The following is a 21,881-nucleotide window of genomic DNA, read 5'->3' as shown; positions in this document are numbered from 1 at the left end:
GGGCAGCTAAAATCTTGGGATCTTCAGTTTCGGACATATCAGGGACAGATCTAAAAAAAACACAGATTTTTACATACTGTCCCTGGTTTTACTGAGCCTGGCAACCCTGATGGGGCCCCCTAGTGGCATGGGGCCCTCGGGGCGGTGCCCGAGTGACTAAATGGTCAGTCCGCCCCTGCACCAAGGATCAGAACAAAGTGGCGTCCAAATGGGTAGTTTATTGCATGATCACAAGGCGCCACACAGGACTCCTTCGTCAGGCATGTGAGCAATGTTGCCTTCCTGGAGGGATCGAGCATGTGGGATCCTGAACATGCCCAAGCCCATTCCTAGCACCCGGCCATCCACATTATGTACAAGAAAACATGATTCATCAGACCAGGCCATCTTTTTCCATGTTCCATTGCTCCGTGGCCCAGCTCTGATGCTCATGTGCCCATTGTAATGAACTTTTGGCTGTGGACACAGGTCAGCATAGGCACCCTGACCGTTCTTTGGCTCTGCGGCCCCATACACAACAAACTGCAACACCCATTTTGTTTTTGCTTTTGGCACATCAACTTCAGGGAAAACATGTTTACTTGCACCCTAATATATCCCACCGACTTACAGATGATAATCAATGTTACTCACTCAACCTGTCAGTGGTCAAAAAGTTATATATATATATATATATATATATATATATATATATATATATATATATATATATATATATATCCATTGCAATATTAATTTAAAAAATATTGTTTTATTCAAATATAAGGAAACTATATATTTTTATATATTTTTTTATAAAAATATAAAAAAAAAATATTCATAGTTTTAAATGTTTTGATATTTTGTGAGGTGTCTTTTATACATATACAGTGGTCAGGGCTTTTTTTCCCAGCGGGAACGCGGGGGAACACAGTTCCGGCACATCCAACAATGAATGTATGTAGTGGCAAGGAGTGCTGGGTTGTACTACAGTGTCAATTGATGCTGGCTGCTGGTGGATCGATTGTTACTGGTAGGGATCTATTTCTGCAGGAGGGTTGATTGCTGCTGGGGAGGTCTGCTGTTGCTTCTAGATATCTATTGTCTCTGTAAGGGATCTCATTTTGCAGTGGGGGGGTCTATTGTTGATGGTGGGGGATCTATCGTTACTGGGGCGGTCAGTTGTTGCTGGGAGGGATCTACTGTTGAGGGAGCAGTCTATTATAGCTGGCTGCTGGAGGGTCTATTGATGCTGTCTGTGAGGAGATCTGTTTTTGCTAACAGGGTCTATTGTTGCTGGGGGTTATTTTGTTGTAGGTGGTCTATTGTTGCAGAGAGATCTATTGTTTCTGATGGGTCTATTGTTGTTGGCTGTGGGCTGGGGGGGGGTCTATTTTACTGCTTTTTCTGTTATCATTAATGCAGAGTTCCACCCAAAAGTGGAACTTCCGCTTAATCCACTCCTCGCCCCTTACTTGCCACATTTGGATGTCATTTTTGGGGGGGAATGGGGGCTTCAGTAGGAGTGGGACTTTCTGTCCCACTTCCTCCTTCCGCCCAGGGACCGCATATCGCATTTTGGTGGCTCCTCCCTGTAGGCAATCACCTAGGACACGTGACAGGTCCCAGGGGATCGCCTGTCCACTCAGGGAGCGCTGCGCCATTCGCGAATGCGCAGTGAGCGCCCGGCCGTGAAGCCGAAAGCTGTCACGGCCGGGTGCCCACAGTTGCAATGGAGGAGCCGGCGGAGAAGGGGGGGGGGAGGAGCGAAGCTCCAGGCGGGGTGTCGCTGGACCGTGGAACAGGAAAGTGTATGTTTATTAAAAGCCAGCAGCTACACTGTTTGTAGCTGCTGACTTTTAATAAACAAAAAAAAAAAGGCTGGAACTCCCCTTTAACAAATTTCATACACATTATCAGAAATGTTACTTGGTTGTGTATTCTCTAAAAGGTGCAGTGCTGGGAGGTGGGTAGGGGGTGGAAGCAAGGACTGATGCTCAGAGGTAGGTAGGGGCAAAGACAAGGGGTCACTACAAAAAGGGGGAGTTCTTGCACGTATTCTCTGAGAAAAAAAGCCCTGCATATAGTATATATAATCCAGCCTTTATTAACCAGGGTGCCCTGACACCCTAGGGTGCCAATATGGCGTTTCAGGGGTGCCTTCATAAAATGGCTAAAAATTGATCAAAAATGTATACATGACAGCGAGTGGATCAAGCTTGCCTTTTAGTTACGCAAAGCCACAGGTTTTTATTGCGCACCCTTCCAACCGCTGGCTACATCCAATGACGCTGATAAGATGGATGTTGGGCGTTTGCACAGCATCCTTGCTTGCCCCTCTCCGTCAGCACTGGGGTCACATTAGCTGACTGAGACATTGCAATACTAAGTCAGTACTAAGTAGCAGTGAGCAATATTTTTACATTTTAGAATGGAGTGCCTTGAGGTTATGCATCATTTTAGAAAATGCCCTGAAAAAGGATGAGAAACCCTGAGCTAACCATTAACAGTAGCCACTTCAGAGTTACTTCAGGCACAGCTGTCTACCTGTAGAGGGCGACATTTTTATTTGACATTGGTGTGAGCTGAGAATGTGCAGAAGTCCTATGAGAAGGTGAGAGAGTGGAGCCAGGTGAGGAGGACACATACTTTCTTGTGTGTCCTGTTGCTGGTTGTGCATGGTGACAAAGCTAAAGGTAGAAGATGGCACACGTTCACCTGTCTGGCTGTGGTGATGAGGAAGTAAGGTTTGTTTAGGTTTCACTTTCCCTTTGCAGCCATACAGTATGTGTGGGGAGGTAGCTGGAGTGTTCATGGTTGGAGAGGTGCTCAGTGTTTACATTGTGTGAGCTCTGCTATGGGTCTGCCTGGGAGATCACTGCTTGCTGGAATCTGCTGCTCTGCTCAACACTTTGGGAAAGACATTGGATTTGCAGAAATTTGGAATTGTGTTTGGCATTTTGATTTATATGTATGTATTATAGCAATTGTACTTCTTGATTTCATCTTTAATTTTCAGTGCTATAAATGTGCCTTATCAGCGGCCCCCAGGGCTGGACTGGGACAGAAATTTGGCCCTGGACTTCATCCAGACCGGCCCACTTTAATTTTAAGTGTCCCCCTTACATCAGTGTCCCCCCATCAGAGCCCCCCTTGCATCAGAGAGCCCCCCTTGTATCAGAGTATCCCCCATCAGAGTCTCCCATGCATCATAGTGTCCCACATTAGAGTTTTTCTTGCATTAGAGTGTCCCCCATCAGAATCCCCCTTGCATCAAAGATCCTCGTTGCATTAGTGTTCCCCTTCAGAGTGCCCCCCTTGCATCAGAGTGTGCCCCCCTTGCATCAGTGTCCCCCCCCTTGCATCAGAGTGTCCCCCCCTTGCATCAGAGTGTCCCCCCTTGCATCAGAGTGTCCCCCCCTTGCATCAGAGTGTCCCCCCCTTGCATCAGAGTGTCCCCCCCTTGCATCAGAGTGTCCCCCCCTTGCATCAGAGTGTCCCCCCCTTGCATCAGAGTGTCCCCCCCTTGCATCAGAGTGTCCCCCCCTTGCATCAGAGTGTCCCCCCCTTGCATCAGAGTGTCCCCCCCTTGCATCAGAGTGTCCCCCCCTTGCATCAGAGTGTCCCCCCCTTGCATCAGAGTGTCCCCCCCTTGCATCAGAGTGTCCCCCCCTTGCATCAGAGTGTCCCCCCCTTGCATCAGAGTGTCCCCCCCTTGCATCAGAGTGTCCCCCCCTTGCATCAGAGTGTCCCCCCCTTGCATCAGAGTGTCCCCCCCTTGCATCAGAGTGTCCCCCCTTGCATCAGAGTGTCCCCCCCTTGCATCAGAGTGTCCCCCCCTTGCATCAGAGTGTCCCCCCCTTGCATCAGAGTGTCCCCCCCTTGCATCAGAGTGTCCCCCCCTTGCATCAGAGTGTCCCCCCTTGCATCAGAGTGTCCCCCCCTTGCATCAGAGTGTCCCCCCCTTGCATCAGAGTGTCCCCCCCCTGCATCAGAGTGTCCCCCCCCTGCATCAGAGTGTCCCCCCCCTGCATCAGAGTGTCCCCCCCTTGCATCAGAGTGTCCCCCCCCTTGCATCAGAGTGTCCCCCCCTTTGCATCAGTGTGCCCCCCCTTGCATCAGAGTGTCCCCCCTTGCATCAGAGTGTCCCCCCTTGCATCAGAGTGTCCCCCCTTGCATCAGAGTGTCCCCCCTTGCATCAGAGTGTCCCCCCTTGCATCAGAGTGTCCCCCCTTGCATCAGAGTGTCCCCCCCTTGCATTAGAGTGTCCCTCATCAGAGTTTACCCCTTGCATCAGAGTGTCCCCCATTGCACCAGGGTGTCACCCATCAAAGTGTCCCCCATTAGTGTGTCCAACCCCTTTGAATCAGAGATCCCCCCCCCCTCTCCTCCCCCTCCCACATGTACTCATTTACAGCTCTCCAGAAAGGCAGCATTGTTCCTCTCTCCAGTCATGTGATAAGTGATAAGGGGAGAGAGGAAGGAAAGTCTGCCAGCTGTCTATCTCCCACTATAGGGCGGGAGGGAGCAGAAAGGCTAATTCTCACTCCAGCAAGTGACAGCTGCTGCTTCTCTTGACAGAAGTGAAATTGCGATTACTCACTGTCAGAGAGCAGCGGCTCGAGGACTGCACCTGACCGGCCCACTGAGCCATCGGCCCACCGGGAAACTCCTGGTAGTCCCAATGGCCAGTCCGTGCCTGGCGGCCCCCAACTTTTTTGGCACAGGAGAGCGGTTTCGTAGAAGAAAAGTTTGCCAAGGACCGAGGGGGGTGCGGGGCGAATTGGTTTGCAGATTCAGGTGATTTGTTGGGACAATGGCTGGTGTTAGCACTTTAGTCTGTCTGTCTAGGATTAGGGATGAGCTCAGGTGTGTTCGCAAACCGCACATGCAGATCCCTCCTGGAAGTCACAGGCACGGGCAGTGAGACATTGTCCCGCTGTGTGGCTGCAGAGATCGGGACATGTCTCGCTGCCTGTGATTAGCGCTGTGCAGTGCTGACTTCCTGGCGAGATCTGCACATACAGGTTTGCGAACATGCCTGAGATCATCCTTAGTCAGGATGATTGAAATGCATTATTTCTATTATCACACTGTAATATAAAATGGAATAGCTCAACTCACCATAATGCAAAATCAGTGGGAGCCCTGAGTGTGTCACTTGCCACCATCGCTTGCCGCCTGATGCAGCAATTTCACTTGCCACTGTCACCTGATGCAGCGTGTCACTTGGCACTGTCACCTGATGCAGCGCGTCACTTGCCACTGTCACCTGATGCAGCGCGTCTTTTGCCACTGTCACCTGATGCAGCGTGTCACTTGCCACTGTCACCTGATGCAGCGTGTCACTATCCTGCCACCAGATGTAGAATGTCACTGTAGCCTGCCACCAAAAATGCCAGATGCAGCTTGCCCCTAAAGAGTTTGAATCCAATTTTTTTTTGTTTTAGTTTTTTTTCTGCAGTGAAAAGCTTCCCACACTCACTCCAGCCTCGCAGCCTCTCACCAGCGCTACAGCGTTCGACAAAGCGGGAGAACTGGCACATGGGCAGTTGCTACTGTGTTAAAAAAAATAAAAAATTGAAAAAAAAAAAGAACAGTTGCTACTGTGTTCTGTCCTATCCTAAAGTGAGAGGGTGGAGCAGCGTTGATTCAGGGCGGGCAGTCATCTCTCTACCACACATATGTGAACCTGGACTTAGTGTATTTTTTTTTCCTGAAAATGTTCCTTTTGATAAGTGGTTGCACAAACATTGTTTGATATATAAAATTGCATCAACCACTATTTTATTCTCCAGGGCCTCTGTTTTTAGAAAATATATAACTTAGGAGGGGGGGGGAAATGTCTAAGTAATTTTTTAAGTAAGAAAAATGTTTATTTGAACATGTATGTGAAAAATGTCAAAATAACCCCAGACAGCAAGTGGCTAATGACCACTCGATCGCAGACACTTTTTTCTGCAGTGCTACTTATAAATGGCACTGCAGAAATACATGTCTGCCTCCTGGCTCTTTTTATTTACATCGATAGGCAGGTGGTTAATTAAGACCTTATTATTTTTGCATACAGTTTTTATGAATGCATCACATTTGCGTATGGAAAACAACACTTCTATTGTACTCTGGATTTGTGGCTAAACATTACAGGGATTTTGGACATAGTCATTGCTTTGTGCAATTTAAGAGACACTAGGGGTTATTAACTAAATGCAAATCCACTTTGCACTACAAGTGCACTTTCAAGTGCAGTCGCTGTAGATCTAAAGGGGACATGCAAGGAAAAAAAAAAACAGCATTTTTGCTTGCACATGATTGGATGATAAAATCAGCAGAGCTTCCCCTCAGATCTACAGCAACTGCACTGACAAGTGCAGTTGCTGTAAAGGGAGTGGATTTCCATTTAGTAAATCAACCCCATTGTCACCTTAACCACACAGGTGTCCACCTTGCCTGGGCTTCTTAGCCATTTCCTCCCCCCGCAGCTGCTGAAACTTCGCAACACTTCTGATTCAGGGGAAACATGTGACTTTCTTCCCTGTAACAGTGCTTAGGCTTAAAGGGTTTGTTAACCCATATGTCCTAATTGATATGATCTGCTTGGTCTTCTAAGGCAGTGTTTCTCAACCTTTTTCTAGTCGGGGCACTCTTAAAAGTATTTTCAGTTATGAGGCATCCCAGTCCAAGGCTTGGTTCACATTATGGTGTGTCGCAGAACATGCGCAAAATCATGCTCATTCGTGACACACAGACAAATGCTCTGCTCTTTAGGGGTATCATTAATTCTTAATGGTACCCCCACACATTGGAAAACACGGGGTGTTTCTTTATCGTACATCACGGGACACAGAGCAGCATATTCATTACTATGTGGGTTATATGGAGTACCTTCAGGTGTTGACACTGGCAATCTCAAACAGGAAATGCCCCTCCCTATATAACCCCCTCCCATAGGAGGAGTACCTCAGTTTTTACGCCAGTGTCTTAGGTGTTAGTCATGGTTTAGCTTGCCTCCGCATCCTTGGGATTAGGTGAGCTACCGGTTCTGTCCAAAAAAGCCTGAGCGCTAAAGTGGTCAGTAACCGGACCCCAAACCCTTGGGGTATAGCCCATAATGCTTTCTTTTTAAGAGAGCTGGACCCTGGGCCCAGAACTTAGAAAACCTTTGGGCGCCTAATGTTTTCTGTTTGCCAGGGTGCTGTATGGGTCCAGGACAGTGGGAAGAAGAAGGTTCCCAGGGCCTGAAGGTCTAGACATCCCCACGGAGATGGGGGAAGATTGGGCCTCTTGCTTGGCAAAGTCCTGCGGCATGGAGCAGGTAAGTAAGGGGAAAAACTTGCGGAACTTGGCTCTTAGCAAGTTTTTTCTGGGAGGTCACAGGGGACATGCCTAAGGTTATGCATTGCATCTGGCAAACCAGTCACATATCATGAAGATAGGATGGCTCTATATGTTATCATTCCCCATAAAAAGTGACCTCCCTGGTAGTGTTGGAAAAGCTGTGAGTGGGGCCTTTTGTGTACAAATGTATGTGTGTGTCAGAGAGCTATGCTTACCTGCAAGCCTCCAGGCGATGCTCTATCCAGTCCTCTTCCTCATGCCTGCAAGGCAGGCAAAAAACGCTGACCTCCTCGTGTGTTCCAGGCCTGCGGCTGCAGGAACAGAGAGGCCCTTCCTCCCAACCCCCCCCCCGTCGGCGGGCGCGCGCGCGGTGCGCGTGCACGTGTTATAGGCGCATTTGGCGCCGTTTTAGCTGGGGGGGAAGGGCGGGTCAGTGGTTTAAGGAAGGGGCGGCCCTTCCTTAGTGCCACAGCTCATTCAATACTTTGGCTTGAGGGAGGAAGGACTGGAGTGAAGCACGGGGCGCTGAGGACACACAGTGGCCAGAAAGAATACTACAGTCTTCAGAAGATTGTGGTTTAGCCTAGGAATAGGCTGTTTTTTCTTTTCCATCTCATAGTCTTTTCTGTGGCAATACTACTCAGGGGGATAGAATGTTTTTTCTTGCCTAGATTGAAAAAAAAAAAAAAAGAAGAAAAGTTTTTTTTTTTTCTTTTGGAAAAAAAAAAAAAAAAAAAAAAAAGTGTCATCTGGGGTAGAGGAAACATTTTTTATTCCCCAAACAGGTGTTTGGGCATTTAACTATTTATAAGTCCCAGGTACCAATAAGTAGCAGGTGTGCCTCGGTATTGTACCATGGCATCAAAGAACAAGCCAGAGGGTACAAAAGGTGGGGATTCCCCCACAGAGTCTGAGGTCTCGGACAGAGCTATGCCGCTGCTTTCCCCACAGGGAGCCTTTGGGCCATCGGGATCTGGGGCTGGAGCTGACGCGAGTCAACCCAACCCTAAGATGGTCACGGAGGAGGTGTTGCTCACCTCTTTAAATGAGATGCGGAGAAGCATGGGAGAAATGATAGCCGCAGCTATGCGGGGTAGTAAGCGGAATAGATCTCCGTCACCCGTGCGCGGACCCTCGGAAGAGGAGGTCCTTTCCTCTGGGGAATTGGACGACCTCTTGGACAAAGACCAAGTAGGTTCAGGGATCGAAGATCCGGATACAGAGGAGTCTGGGGCAGTCTCCCTGAGGGAGAGCTGGTGGATTCAAGGCTTGACGGACTTGGTCCATAAGGCATTCAACCTGCCTGTACCAGATCTCCAGGTATCGACGATTTCAGCTTTGGGCTCACTGAGGGCGCCTCAAAGCAGTGCTGTGTTTCCGATCCATCCTCTATTGGAGGGAGTCTTGTTCCAAGAGTGGAACAAACCAGACAAGGTGTTCTTACCACCTAAGAAATTTTCTGTCTTATATCCTATGGAAGAAAAGTTTTCCAAGAGATGGGCTTCTCCTGCAGTAGACGCAGCCATCTCATGTGTTAACAAATCGTTAACATGCCCTGTAGAGAACGTACAGGTTTTCAAAGATCCAGTTGATAAGCGCTTGGAAGCACTACTTAAGAACTCCTTCACTTCTGCAGGGGCAGTAGTACAGCCAGCCGTGGCTGCGATTGGAGTCGCTCAAGCTTTATCAGATCAATTTAAGCAAATGCTTGAACTTATTCCTGCCGAGCAGGCAGAAGAATTTTTGGATGTCCCTAAGGCCATATGTTTTACGGTAGACGCAATCAAGGATTCCATCCAGCAAGCGTCACGTTTATCGTTATCCCTTATCCATATGAGAAGACTCTTATGGTTGAAAAGCTGGGAGGCTGAGCCCCCATGCAAGAAGCTCCTGGTAGGGTTCCCCTTCCATGGAGGACGGCTCTTCGGAGAGGACCTAGATAAATACATTCAGACCATTTCAAGCGGCAAGAGTACACTCTTGCCAACTAAGAAGAAGGTTCAGGGGCCTGCGTTTAAACGACAGTCCTCCCCTGGGCAGGGGCCCTCTAATGCCAAGCAGTATCGACGGCCTCCTGCAAGAGCAAACTTCGGCTTCAACAGCAGATCAGAAGGACAGGCTGTTAGAGGCAAGAGGCAGTGGTTTCGCAAGCCAGCAAAACCAGCCCCCAAGTCTACCTCATGAAGGGGCGCCCCCACCCACGAAGGTGGGGGGAAGGCTGCGACTCTTTTCGGAGATTTGGGGCATTCCCGACGAGTGGGTACGGTCTTCCGTGGCCACAGGCTACAAGCTAGAGTTCCTAAGGTTTCCTCCTCCTCATTTCCAGGAGTCGAGGATTCCAAACGATCTGGAGAAAGGAGCCGCATTAAGATCGGCTCTAGATCATCTACTTTCCCAGGGAGTAATAGTAGAGGTACCAGTCCTGGAACAGGGGCTGGGTTTCTACTCCAACCTAATGGAGGCTACGGCCCCCCGGGTGTTCACGAAGGTTCTAGCTCCAATCCTAGCCAAGCTAAGGATCCAAGGGGTCACGATCCTAGCATACCTGGACGACCTCCTAGTCATAGACCACTCGTCTCCCGGCTTGGAGCGAGCAGTGGCCCTCACGGTCCAATACCTCGAGAGGTTCGGCTGGGTCCTAAATCGAGAAAAGTCAGCATTCCAGCCCACAAGGCAGTTGGAATATCTCGGCATGAGATTAGACACAGAACAACAAAGGGTGTTCCTACCTCTGAGGAAGGTCAAAGCCATCAAGGAATTAATCCTACTGGTTCTAAGCAAGAAAGAACCGACTATTCGCCTATGTATGAGACTACTAGGCAAGATGGGGGCTACATTCGAGGCGGTGCCATACGCCCAGAGCCACACTCGCATCCTGCAGGCAGCCATCCTGTCAGCATGGAGCAGAAGGCCACAGGCCTTGGATATCCCGTTGCCACTCTCATCAAGAGTCCGGCAAAGTCTGTGTTGGTGGTTAGACCCTCAGAATCTACTGAAGGGAAAGTCTTTCAACCCAGTGGCTTGGAAGATAGTGACCACAGACGCCAGCCTGACGGGCTGGGGAGCGATTGTGGATGGTTCCACTCGCCAAGGTATTTGGGCAAGGCCAGAGAAGCTTTTACCCATCAACATCTTGGAGCTCAGAGCGGTTCGACTAGCCCTCAGGGCTTGGACGTCGAAATTGCAGGGGTTCCCGGTGAGAGTTCAATCAGACAATGCCACGGCAGTGGCATACATAAATCACCAAGGGGGAACCAGGAGTCAGGCCGCTCAGAGAGAAGTGAGCTTGATTCTCCTAGGGGCAGAGGCTCATGTGCCCTGCATATCGGCAATATTCATTCCCGGAGTGGACAACTTTCAGGCGGACTTCTTAAGCCGCCAGACTCTATTGCCGGGGGAATGGTCTCTGCATCCACAAACCTTTCAAGCACTCTGCCAAAAATGGGGAGTGCCGGACGTGGATATCATGGCATCGAGACTCAACAAGAAGCTAGACAGGTTCATGTCCCGCTCAAGGGATCCGATGGCCTGCGGAACCGATGCTCTGGTTTGCCCTTGGCATCAGTTCAAACTTCTTTATGCGTTTCCCCCGCTCCAGTTACTACCCCGCCTGCTGCGCAGGATCCGGGTGGAGCACATACCAGTCATCCTGGTAGCTCCAGCATGGCCCAGAAGGGCATGGTACTCACTAATCTTAAGGATGGTAGTGGGAGACCCTTGGACTCTTCCTCTACGGCCAGACCTGCTATCGCAAGGTCCGATCCTCCACCCTGCCTTACGGCATCTAAATTTGACGGCCTGGAAGCTGAATCCCTGATTCTCAGGGGTAGAGGTCTGTCTCAGAAAGTAATCTCTACCCTAATCAGAGCCAGGAAACCGGTCTCTAGGGTGATTTATTACAGGGTCTGGAAGGCCTATGTAGGCTGGTGTGAGTCCAAGCGATGGCTTTCTCGCAAATTCACCATTGATAGAGTTTTAAGTTTTCTCCAGCTAGGAGTGGATAAAGGATTGGCATTAAGCACAATCAAAGGACAGATTTCTGCTCTGTCAGTGTGGTTTCAGCGGCCGCTGGCCACCCACTCGCTGGTTAAGACCTTCCTTCAAGGGGTCTTACGTATTAAACCTCCAGTTAAATCCCCGCTTTGCCCGTGGGATTTAAACCTTGTTCTGTCAAGTTTACAGAAACAACCGTTTGAGCCGTTGGCTGAAATTCCTTTGGTTTTACTGACAAGGAAGTTAGTATTTTTGGTCGCCATAGTTTCCGCAAGAAGAGTATCGGAACTGGCGGCCTTATCCTGTAAGGAACCATATCTTATTTTTCACAAGGACAGGGTCGTTCTCCGCCCTCATCCTTCCTTCCTACCGAAGGTTATATCCAGTTTTCATTTGAACCAGGATTTGGTATTACCATCCTTCTTCCCTAAACCTACTTCCAGAAAGGAAGGGTTGCTGCATACCTTGGATATCGTCAGGGCCATGAAGGCCTATCTTAAAGCTACAAAGAAGATCCGGAAAACAGATGTGCTGTTCATATTACCGGATGGGCCCAAGAAGGGGCAGGCAGCTGCAAAGTCCACCATTTCTAGGTGGATTAAGCAATTAATCACTCAGGCCTACGGCTTGAAAGGGTTGCCTCCTCCAGTATCATTAAAGGCTCATTCTACTAGGGCCATGGGCGCCTCCTGGGCAGCACATCACCAGATCTCTATGGCTCAAGTTTGCAAGGCGGCAACCTGGTCTTCTGTCCACACGTTTACAAAATTCTACCAGTTGGACGTAAGAAGGAATACTGATACAGCCTTTGGGCAGGCAGTGCTGCAGGCTGCAGTTTGAGACCCTCGGATTCCGGGGGCTCCTCTTTTTTGAGTTAAATTTAAAATTTAAGATTATTTTTCTCAACTAAGTTGGATTTATTATGATTTGAGTATTTCTCTAAATTAAATCCTTTTGTCTTGGAGATGTTCTCCCTCCCCTCATTGTGAGCATTGCTTTGGGACATCCCACATAGTAATGAATATGCTGCTCTGTGTCCCGTGATGTACGATAAAGAAAAAGGGATTTTTAATACAGCTTACCTGTAAAATCCTTTTCTTGGAGTACATCACGGGACACAGAGCTCCCACCCCTCTTTTTGGGGACCATTTTGGGAGGCATACTGCTTGCTACAAAACTGAGGTACTCCTCCTATGGGAGGGGGTTATATAGGGAGGGGCATTTCCTGTTTGAGATTGCCAGTGTCAACACCTGAAGGTACTCCATATAACCCACATAGTAATGAATATGCTGCTCTGTGTCCCGTGATGTACTCCAAGAAAAGGATTTTACAGGTAAGCTGTATTAAAAATCCCTTTTTTTGCTGCAGTGCGATTAAAAAAAAAAAAAAAAAGTTTGGGGACTTGTTTCCCTGCATTTAGTAGGTACGGAAATTAATGGACTGCCCTACATGCAGTTACACAGATGTGAACCAAGGGCTTGTTCACATGTCATAGGAGCGGGAAAAACCACATGGTTGAGCTGGTTTTTACACCCCCAACTTCTCCACCTTTAGCTGCACATGCTGTGGCTGCAACTGGAGGTATACCGAGGGTGAATGGGGCTGCACTGCAACTACCCCGCAACTGTGTGCATTGCACGGTTGCGGTGTAGTGATGCCGCATTTATGGGCTTAAAACAGGTGGTAAAGAGGCAACATAATGCCTCTTTACCGCCTGTCCAATGCCTCTGAAAAGCGATCTGTGCATGGATTGCTTTTCAGAGGAGAAGCAGTCCTTGCTGCTATCAAACAAGCCCTACAAAAGCGATTCTTATGGCACAGGAATTGGGGGGGGGTCAGGATTAACAGTAACATACACACATACATACAGACACATGCTTACACACGCATACACACACACATACACATACATACATACACACATACACTCACATGTGCGCACGCAAACACGCACACACAGACACATGTATAAAGCCATTTTAAGATGAATCTAGCTTCTAGCTCAGTACCTTTTAAAGATTCCTCATTCAGCCGGGTACTGCACTCTAGGGGGAAGCAGAGAGCACAGCACACTCCTCTGCACTTTACTTTCACTTTTGAAGCCGGTAGAGCTTCTCACAGTTCGGCAGGAGAGCAGGCTCATCTGACAGCCTTCTCTCCACTGACCCCGCGGCACACCTGAAAACCTCTGACGGCACACTTGTTAAGACAGGCTGTTCTAAGGATATGTCCCCCCTGTGTGTGTGTGTTGTATAAAAGTCCCACATGACACTGCGCCTCTGCATAGGAACGCCTGTCCCGCGGGAGTGAGTACCTGGAAGTTGGGTGGAAAAAAGCAATAATACGGTATGTACAGCAAAAAACAAACAGCATACTGTAAATGTTGGAAGTATGCAGAATGTAATGTTATATACATGTTTTTAGTCGGCCAGTAACATAATGGAAAATGAAAAAAACCCAAAGGGTTTAACATAACGGAGTTAAACAAAAATAATAATTGGCCCTTTATAGTACAAAAAGAGGAAATCGCTACTGTAAATATTACTTTCACTGTCCAACAGTAAAAAATGAACCCCTTACAGTAGCAATTATTTGCTCTTTTTGTATTAATTTTAGTTTTTTTAACCCCCATTATGTTACTAAACATCTCAGGCCAGGGTCACACTTCTGTGTTTTTTGGTGCTTTTTGCAGAAACACACTACAGTTCATTTACATGGTTTCCTATGGGACACATTCACATCCATGATTTTTTTCAGCTGCTGCCTATTTGGAAAGGGCTAGGACTTTTTATAACGCAAAATTGTGCTATTTTTCAATTTCTTAATGGAGAAGCTGCAGAAAAGCATGTAATGTGTTTTTGCTGCAATTTGTGTTTTTTAATCTGCTCAACAACAAATTGGGCAAAAAAAAAAAATGCAAATCACTGCAAATTGTTTTTTTTTTTTTTTTTTTAACGTTATTAATCGATTGATCGAAACAATAATCGGCCAACTAATCGATTATGAAAATAATCGTTAGTTGCAGTCCTACTTATTTGTGAGCGCTGATCAGCAGTCACGTAATGCATAGCCTCTCTCCTCTCCCCGTCTCACAGATGCAGCGGGAGGGTTTGAGATTCTCCCGTTGACGTCAGTCTGGAGGGGGGAGGAGGAGAGGAGAGGGCAGACGTGTCATGTGACCGCTGATCAGCACTCACAAATAAGGTATATACAGCTTTTTTTTTTTAATACAACACACACACAGAGGGACATATCCTTAGAAGAAAGAACAGATTATTTAAAGTAAGACTTGTTATTACAGCAGCAGCAGGAGGGGGGCCTTAACACAGGAGCCAAAGGGCAGGAGGAAAGGAGGACAGAAGAGAGACAGCAGGGCTGCGGATGATGGGGGCACGCAAACTGACCATGGTGTCAGGGCTCAGCAGCCATGATTCACAGTGGTCAGTTTACAGAGGGGAGGATCAGCCAGGTATTTCAGGTGTTACAGGGGTCCAAATGACACAGCACAAGCACTGTGCTGTATAACATGCTTTAAAGGAGCAGATTGCATTCTTTTATTTATTTTTTTAGGTTAACAAACGCTTTAATAGCTAATTGTCACAAAGGGAGGCTACTTTGTCCTGTGTGAGCTTCGACCTATATAGACCACACCTGGATTTGCACAGGAGGGAGTGTGGAACGGTAAGTGTCTACACCACAGGGGACAGCTATAGGGACACTTTAACCGCTTGACCTCTGAAAAGTTTTACCCCCTCCATGACCAGGCAGTTTTTTGCTATTTGGCACTGCGCTACTTTAACTGACAGGTGCGCAGTCATGCAACACTGTACGCAAATTGAATTTATGTCAATATTTTCACACAAATAGAGCTTTCTTTTAGGTGCCATTTGATCACCACTGTTTTTTTTTATATATATATATATAAACACAAAAAGACCAACATTTTTTTTAATTGCTGGTTTAAAACACATCCAATAAAAAAACGAAAAAAATCAAATTTCTTCATAGGTTTAGGCCAAAATGTATTCTGCTACATGTCCTTGTTAAAAAAAAAAAAATGAAAAAATCCCAATAAGGGCCCTCTCACACCTGCGGACGTATGTCCGTATTTCATCCATCCATTTTCGGATGAAATACGGACATACATGTATCGCTATGGGATTGCAGATGAATACCTGCTGACATATGATCTCATCGGTCCCCGCTATGGTCCGTTTTTGCAGACGGAGGAAAATCCTATTTTTCCATCCGTCTGCGGATCGGATGAACACGGACAGACGGTCCGTGTTCATCCAATCCCCCCATAGAGGAGAGCGGAGGTCTAACAGGGCGGTCCCTGTACACTGTGCAGGGACCGCCCTGTCATCTACCAGCTCAGCGGGGATCAACAGAGTGATCCCCGCTGAGCAAGCAGATGATAAATGTACGGACCATCATGGGATCCGTACATGTGAAAGGGCCCTAAGTGTATATTAATTGGTTTGAGTGAAAGTTATAGCATCTTCAAACTATGATGTGTGTGTATATATACTGGAATATTTGCTGTAATGGCGGTGATCAGTGATTTATAGTGGGACTATGATAGGGTAACGGGCAATCTAGTGCTAACAGACACTATCTGGGAGGGTCACTGACACTAAGGTCACTAGTGGCACTAATTCAGTGATAATGCTGTACTAATGACACTGGCTGGGATAGGGTTAACATCTAGGGGTAATCAAGAGGTAACTGTGTGCCTAACAATGTGTAATAGGTTCTTCTTTTACTTTCTGATTTGGCTGTTTTTTTCCTCCCTGCTTTTTTTTTTAAACCAACAAACAGAAAGAAACATACAAAAAAAAAAAAAAAAAACCCACCAAACAGCCTGTTCATAAATGTTAGGCAATACACTCAAACATAGAAAAATAAACTGACATCAGTGCAACATATAAAGTAGGCACAGTGGTAAAAGGCTCAGGTATAATATTGGGATATAGCAAAAGCGAAGGTCCAGACATTTGAGATCTCTGAGCCACGACCCATCAATGATCAAGCAAGAGTAGTACAATCAGTGCTGGGAGAGGGTTAGCGGAAATTTTGTTGAAGGTTTTGTTCTGCTTCCGGAGTTCAAAAGTAAGTTTATACAGTGGGATAGCGTCATTAATAAGTTTTAACCAGAGGGAAAGCACCCACTTCTTCCCAGAAGTCCCGGAAGCAGTGTAAGAAATTGGCCTCTTGGCCACAGCCATGGAAACAGGCAGCCGAGGGCAGGAGACCCATCTTGTGTAACCTAGCCAGAGTGAGGTGGGTTTAATGAAAATTTTTGACCTGTATGATGCGGTCCCGTGAAGCAATAACAGAGGTTTTATACGTATCACTAAATGCTGACCATTCCTCGTCTATTAGGGAGATGTCCAGAGAGGTTCATTTTACCTGAGCTTTGTAAAACCTGGGGTTAAAGTCAGTCATTAGGGCTGCATAATAGGTGGAGACAAGTTTAGTGGGATCTGGCTGTCTAGCAGTTTTTCCAATGGGGGCAGGTCAGTGGGACCATCCAGGGAGCCAAACTGGGCACGAATAGTATGCCTGAGCTGGTAGTAATAAAATAGGTACGATCTTGGTAGATCGAAGTCTAAACATAGCTGAGAAAAAGATTTAAAGCCCTGAGCGTTGTACAGGTGGCATAAATATTTAACCCCCCTGGAGTACCAGCGATTGGGATCAGGATTCTCTCTGCTTTTTAGTGAGAAGAAATAGCCAGATCGCTGTTCCCTGTACACAGATTTCTGGGTTTTTGTAAACCTGGAACCCAGTGTGTGGTTGGACAAAACCGATTTCAGCCAAAATTATTGGCTGAAATCGGCTGCTAAACTCTTCTTTTTTTTTTTTTATTGAAAGCCCATGGTGTGTGGTAACACACTCAAAAAACTTCACCCGGTGCAAATAAAAAATGTGCACAACATAAGGGAGTGACACAAAAACGTGCAGCTTGGCCCTCTAAAATCAGAGGGCCCTGCCCTGATACCCCCGGGGCGTTGTGCTCCTGACAGGGAACAAGGTACTTACACTATGGTCTGTCTAGCCAAAGCCAGACAGACCCCTTCTCTGAAGGGTCTGCCGAAACAGACCCGCCCAAGTACTCGGTGAGGCTCCCCCGAGGGGAGAACCCATGAGAGAGGGTGAACTAAGCCAGAAGGCCATGTCCATCCCCTCCCAAGACTTTCAGGACAGGCCCTGGGACCAGTACCCTACTCATCACACCGTGCAAAATCGTGTACCAAACATAAAAATACAAAAACGTGACAAACAAAGGCAATCAATTAAATAAAGTGGGGAAAAGGGATAGTGGAGAGGAGATTGAAGAAGTGGCCATTGTGCAATGGCTGCTAAACTCGTGTTGTGTTCAATCACGCGCACACCCCAAACCTGGAAGAAGGTTGTCACATACATGTATTTTTTTGTGCCTGTACCTGACACCTGCTCGCAGTATAGTTACAGATAGTTAAAGGGTCACTAAAGGAAAAAAAAAATTTAGCTGAAATGACTGTTTACAGGGCATAGAGACATAATAGTTAACTGATTCCTTTTAAAAATGATTAAAAATAGATAAAAAAACAATCATATAATGTACCTGCAGTGTAGTTTCGTTTTTGCTGTTGTTTGCTGGTTCTCTGATGTACAGAGAGCCACTAGAGGGCAGTCAGCCAATAGAGAGCAGTGATACTTTGTCTAAAACTCCTCAGCACCAATCCAGTTTCGTTTTACACACAGTAATCACACCTCCTTGATTAGTGACCACCGTGAGAAATCTCCCAGTACTGTGGTTATCAGGAAACAGGCAACCAGGAAGTGTCCAGAACAGAGAGGATTTACAGCAACATGAAAGCAAAAACGAACAATGAGGACATGAAACCAGGACTGCAGTAAGGTAAAGGAAGCTATTTAGCTAAAAAAAAAAAATCCTTTAGTGACCCTTTAAGAGAAAAGAAAATTTTAAAAGTGCATTGCCGGGATTGATCATCTTAGTTCTCATGCCGTGTACACAGGATCATTTTTCAGCATGGAAAAAAAACTTTGTTTTTCAGCATGTCCAAAAAACGAAGTTTTCCCAACTTCATCATTAAAACGACGTTGCCTACACACCATCGTTTAAAAAAAATTATATAGCAAAGCGCGTGACGTACAACACGTACAACGGCACTATAAAGGGGAAGTTTCATTGGCCTTTGGGCTGCTTTAGCTGATGTTGTGTTGGTAAAAGATAATTCACGCTTTTCTGTCTGTTACAGCGTGATGAATGTGCTTACTCCATTATGAACGGTAGTTTTACCAGAACGAGCGCTCCCGTCTCATAACTTGCTTCTGAGCATGCGCGGGTTTTTACATCGTTTTAGCACACTCAAGATAATTTTTTACAACCCGAAAAACTACATCGTTTAAAACAACGTTAAAAAATGCAGCATGTTCGAATTTTTTTTATTTTTTATCGTATTTTCAGAACCTGAAAAATTATGTGAAGCCCCCACACGATCATTTTAAATGACGTTTTTGAAAAACAACATTTTTTTTTTTTATGTCGAAAAATGATCGTGTGTACGCGGCATCAGCCTTTACAAGTTACAAACTGAAAGACATTATGCAACTTGCTGCTAAGGGCTACATACTTTTGTTTTTTTTTCCAGTTCTGCTAGAACCATGGTGCCTTCTGGGAATCTGCATAATTAGGAAAGTCACACCTCTCAGGAATTCTGATTAAAATAGGATAGATAAATGAGCACAGCTCTCATGTAGTCCAGAAAATAAAATGCAAAATAGCGTAAAATAAAGAAAAATGCAAACTACTATTTTGCATTTCTACAAATTAAGTGATTTTTCCATTGTGTTCTACATTTTGTAAAACAATGCTTTAAAACATTTTAGAATATCCTTTTTTACAGACTTGGCTTATGAGAAAAGGTCTGATTTGTGTAAAAGAAGAAGACAATGGTGTGAAAGCATCTTCATCTCTGGCATCTTAAATTACCATGGAAACTTTATATGCTTCACTTGGTTTTAAGATGCATCCTTTTTAATCTCACAGACACTTAATCAAATGTTCATGTCTTATGTAAAAAGCATATACAGAAATAAGCACTCTTTTTAAGTGAGAATACTATTACCTGCACCCCCTCCCACCCAACAAAAATGGCATGCTCTAGCTATTTATTAGACATTTACAGTGAGTAATCAGGCTATCGTCGACATGCAGTTTTTACTTGTTCTTCTATAAAATCAAGCTTGGTGCCGAAAATGCATCTGCGCAGACATGGGCATGGGAAAGTGACATTAAACAATATCCTTATTCCTCAAAAATAATCTTTCACATCCACTCATTAAAGTGACACTATAGTTTTTTTTTTTTTTATAAATAACAAAAATGTCATACTTACCTCCACTGTGCAGCTCGTTTTGCACATTGTGGCCCCGAACTGCGTTTTCTGTGGTCCCCCGGCAGCTCCTCCCCGCATCAGATAACCACCTCTGGGAAGCGCTCTCTCCAGGGGGGTTACCTTGCGGGCGAGCTCCCGAGCCCTGCATTCGGCGTCCTTTGCTGCCAAATGCGAGACTCGCCCCCCCCCCCCCCCCGGCGCCCGCGTCATTGGATTTGATTGACAGCAGTGGGAGCCAATGGCTGTGCTGCTATCAATCTATCCAATGAAGAGCCGAGAACCCCGGGTATAGGATGCATTAAGGTGAAAAAACAGGAGGGTTAACAGACCCTTTAATGTCCCTGTAATTGATTTTTCAGGAAATTGTTACTGTGTTTTTCTTCCTCCTTATAACATCCTCCATGAGTTCCTGAACCTCTCCTTTTTCCTCTTGCATCTGTTTGGAACAAGAGATGCACATTTGTTGCAGTCATTTGTACTGCTCTATGCACACTACAAATTCCATAGTCCATATTAAAGAGCCAGCAATATAGGATGGCTATGTTTCTACATACATTAGGACCATGGAGTATGAAGATGGCCACCTTCCGACAGGAGGTAAGATCACAGCAGCAAAAAAGAAAAACAATTGGAGGAGGCTAAGGGCATTAGGTGTTTTTTTTTTTTTTTTTTTTTTTTTTTTAGTTAAGAATACATACTTGAATAGAAGTTTATTTTTGATCAACATTTATTGTCACTTTAACCATTTGCCATCCAAGGTACATATATATATGTGGGTCCTAGATGGTAAGTGCTTATATCAGGATCATGGCTGCCGTCATGATACTGATATTGTTTTTGACATTCAGCATCTTTCATGTAATAGTGATCTGAGCAGCTTTACAACCACCCAATCACTTTTACAAGGCTCCGAAGGGGTGACCCCCCCCCCTGCTGCTGCCAGTGGATTGGGGGAGTCCGGTACCATTGTAAGACATTGCATGTCTCTTCTGCAAGAAAATATCTGCCTCTTCACAGCAACAGTTCTATTTATGCTTTAAAGTGATATTGCAGTCTTTTTTGTTTTAAAGTTTTTTTTTTTTGTTTAAAAATAACAAACATAATATACTTGCCTGCTCTGTTCAGTGGTTTTGCACAGAGCAGCCCCGGTTCCTCTCTTATTGGGTCCCTCGCTGGCACGTCTGGCTCCTCCCTCCTGCCCCCACAGCAAGCAGCTTGCTACGGGAGCACTCGAGCCAAGCTGCTGCTCTGTGTGTCCATTCAGACACGAAACTCTGACTCGGCCGCGCCACCTCTTTCCTCATGGGCTCGCTGACTTTGACAGCAGCGGGAGCCAATGGCGCACCACTGCTTTCTCATCCAATGAAGACAGACAGCCTAGACTCTTGTGCAACACCGCTGGATTGAGATGGGGCTCAGGTAAGTATTAGGGGGGCTAAGGGGGCTGCTGCACACAGAATGTTTTATTATCTTAATACATAGAATGCATTAAGATGAGAAATCTTCTGATTTTATAACCACTTTAAGTAATGCCACAAGAAATTGTCAGTCAAACTATTGCAATGCTGGAAACTGAAAATGCCCTAGACAGGAATAGGGTGATTAAAAAAGGCCCTCCATGCAATAGATTAAATTAAAAACTGGAAATGCTGTCACAATTCTAAAATCCAAAAGTCACTACATATAATGTGACTTGATTATAACCCCTTGCAGCTAGATTCAACAAGTTTGTCAGCATTATGATTGTGTGCTGTGTAGCCTGTCTCATCAAGCAGTATTTAGGCCAAAGTGGGTCCCATGCAAGAGCTTCTCTGATCCCACAGGACACAACTGCAACTGTTCTACCCAAAATGACAGACAGACATCCCTCTGTATAAATCCATGCTAAGATAACATTGATGCCACTAAAGCCTCATACACACGATCGGATATCCGTCAGACCAAACCGTGGATTTTGGTCCGAAGGGCGTTGGCCGGGAATTTGTTCTGCATACACACGGCCCAACATTTTCAGCCAACATTCACCAAACCATGTGGTTTTTCAGCTCTTTACTGCCACCCTTTGGGCAACTTCTGCTGTTATTGTCTGATGTTTAGCATTGGTTCCGAGCATGCGCGTTTCTACTTTGGATTTTAGTTGGATGGATTCATTAGACAATTAT

The 21,881-nt window shown here is 46.1% G+C and overlaps 1 protein-coding gene across 1 annotated transcript in view; it reads left to right on the top strand.

Annotated features, from left to right (window-relative positions):
- The first annotated feature begins 2,611 nt into the window (after nucleotides 1-2,611).
- The window catches only part of FOXP2 (forkhead box P2), a 334,297-nt gene continuing 315,027 nt past the window's right edge, over nucleotides 2,612-21,881 (top strand). Inside the window, exon 1 of the mRNA XM_040343792.1 lies at nucleotides 2,612-2,721. The gene's annotated coding sequence lies outside the window, so the exon portion shown is untranslated. The remainder of the gene's footprint in view (nucleotides 2,722-21,881) is intronic.

This window comes from Rana temporaria, chromosome 3 (assembly GCF_905171775.1).
Source record: "Rana temporaria chromosome 3, aRanTem1.1, whole genome shotgun sequence".
Lineage (NCBI taxonomy): Eukaryota > Metazoa > Chordata > Amphibia > Anura > Ranidae > Rana > Rana temporaria.
Note: the sequence above shows the minus strand (reverse complement) of the source record. Positions and strands in the feature narration are given on the sequence as shown.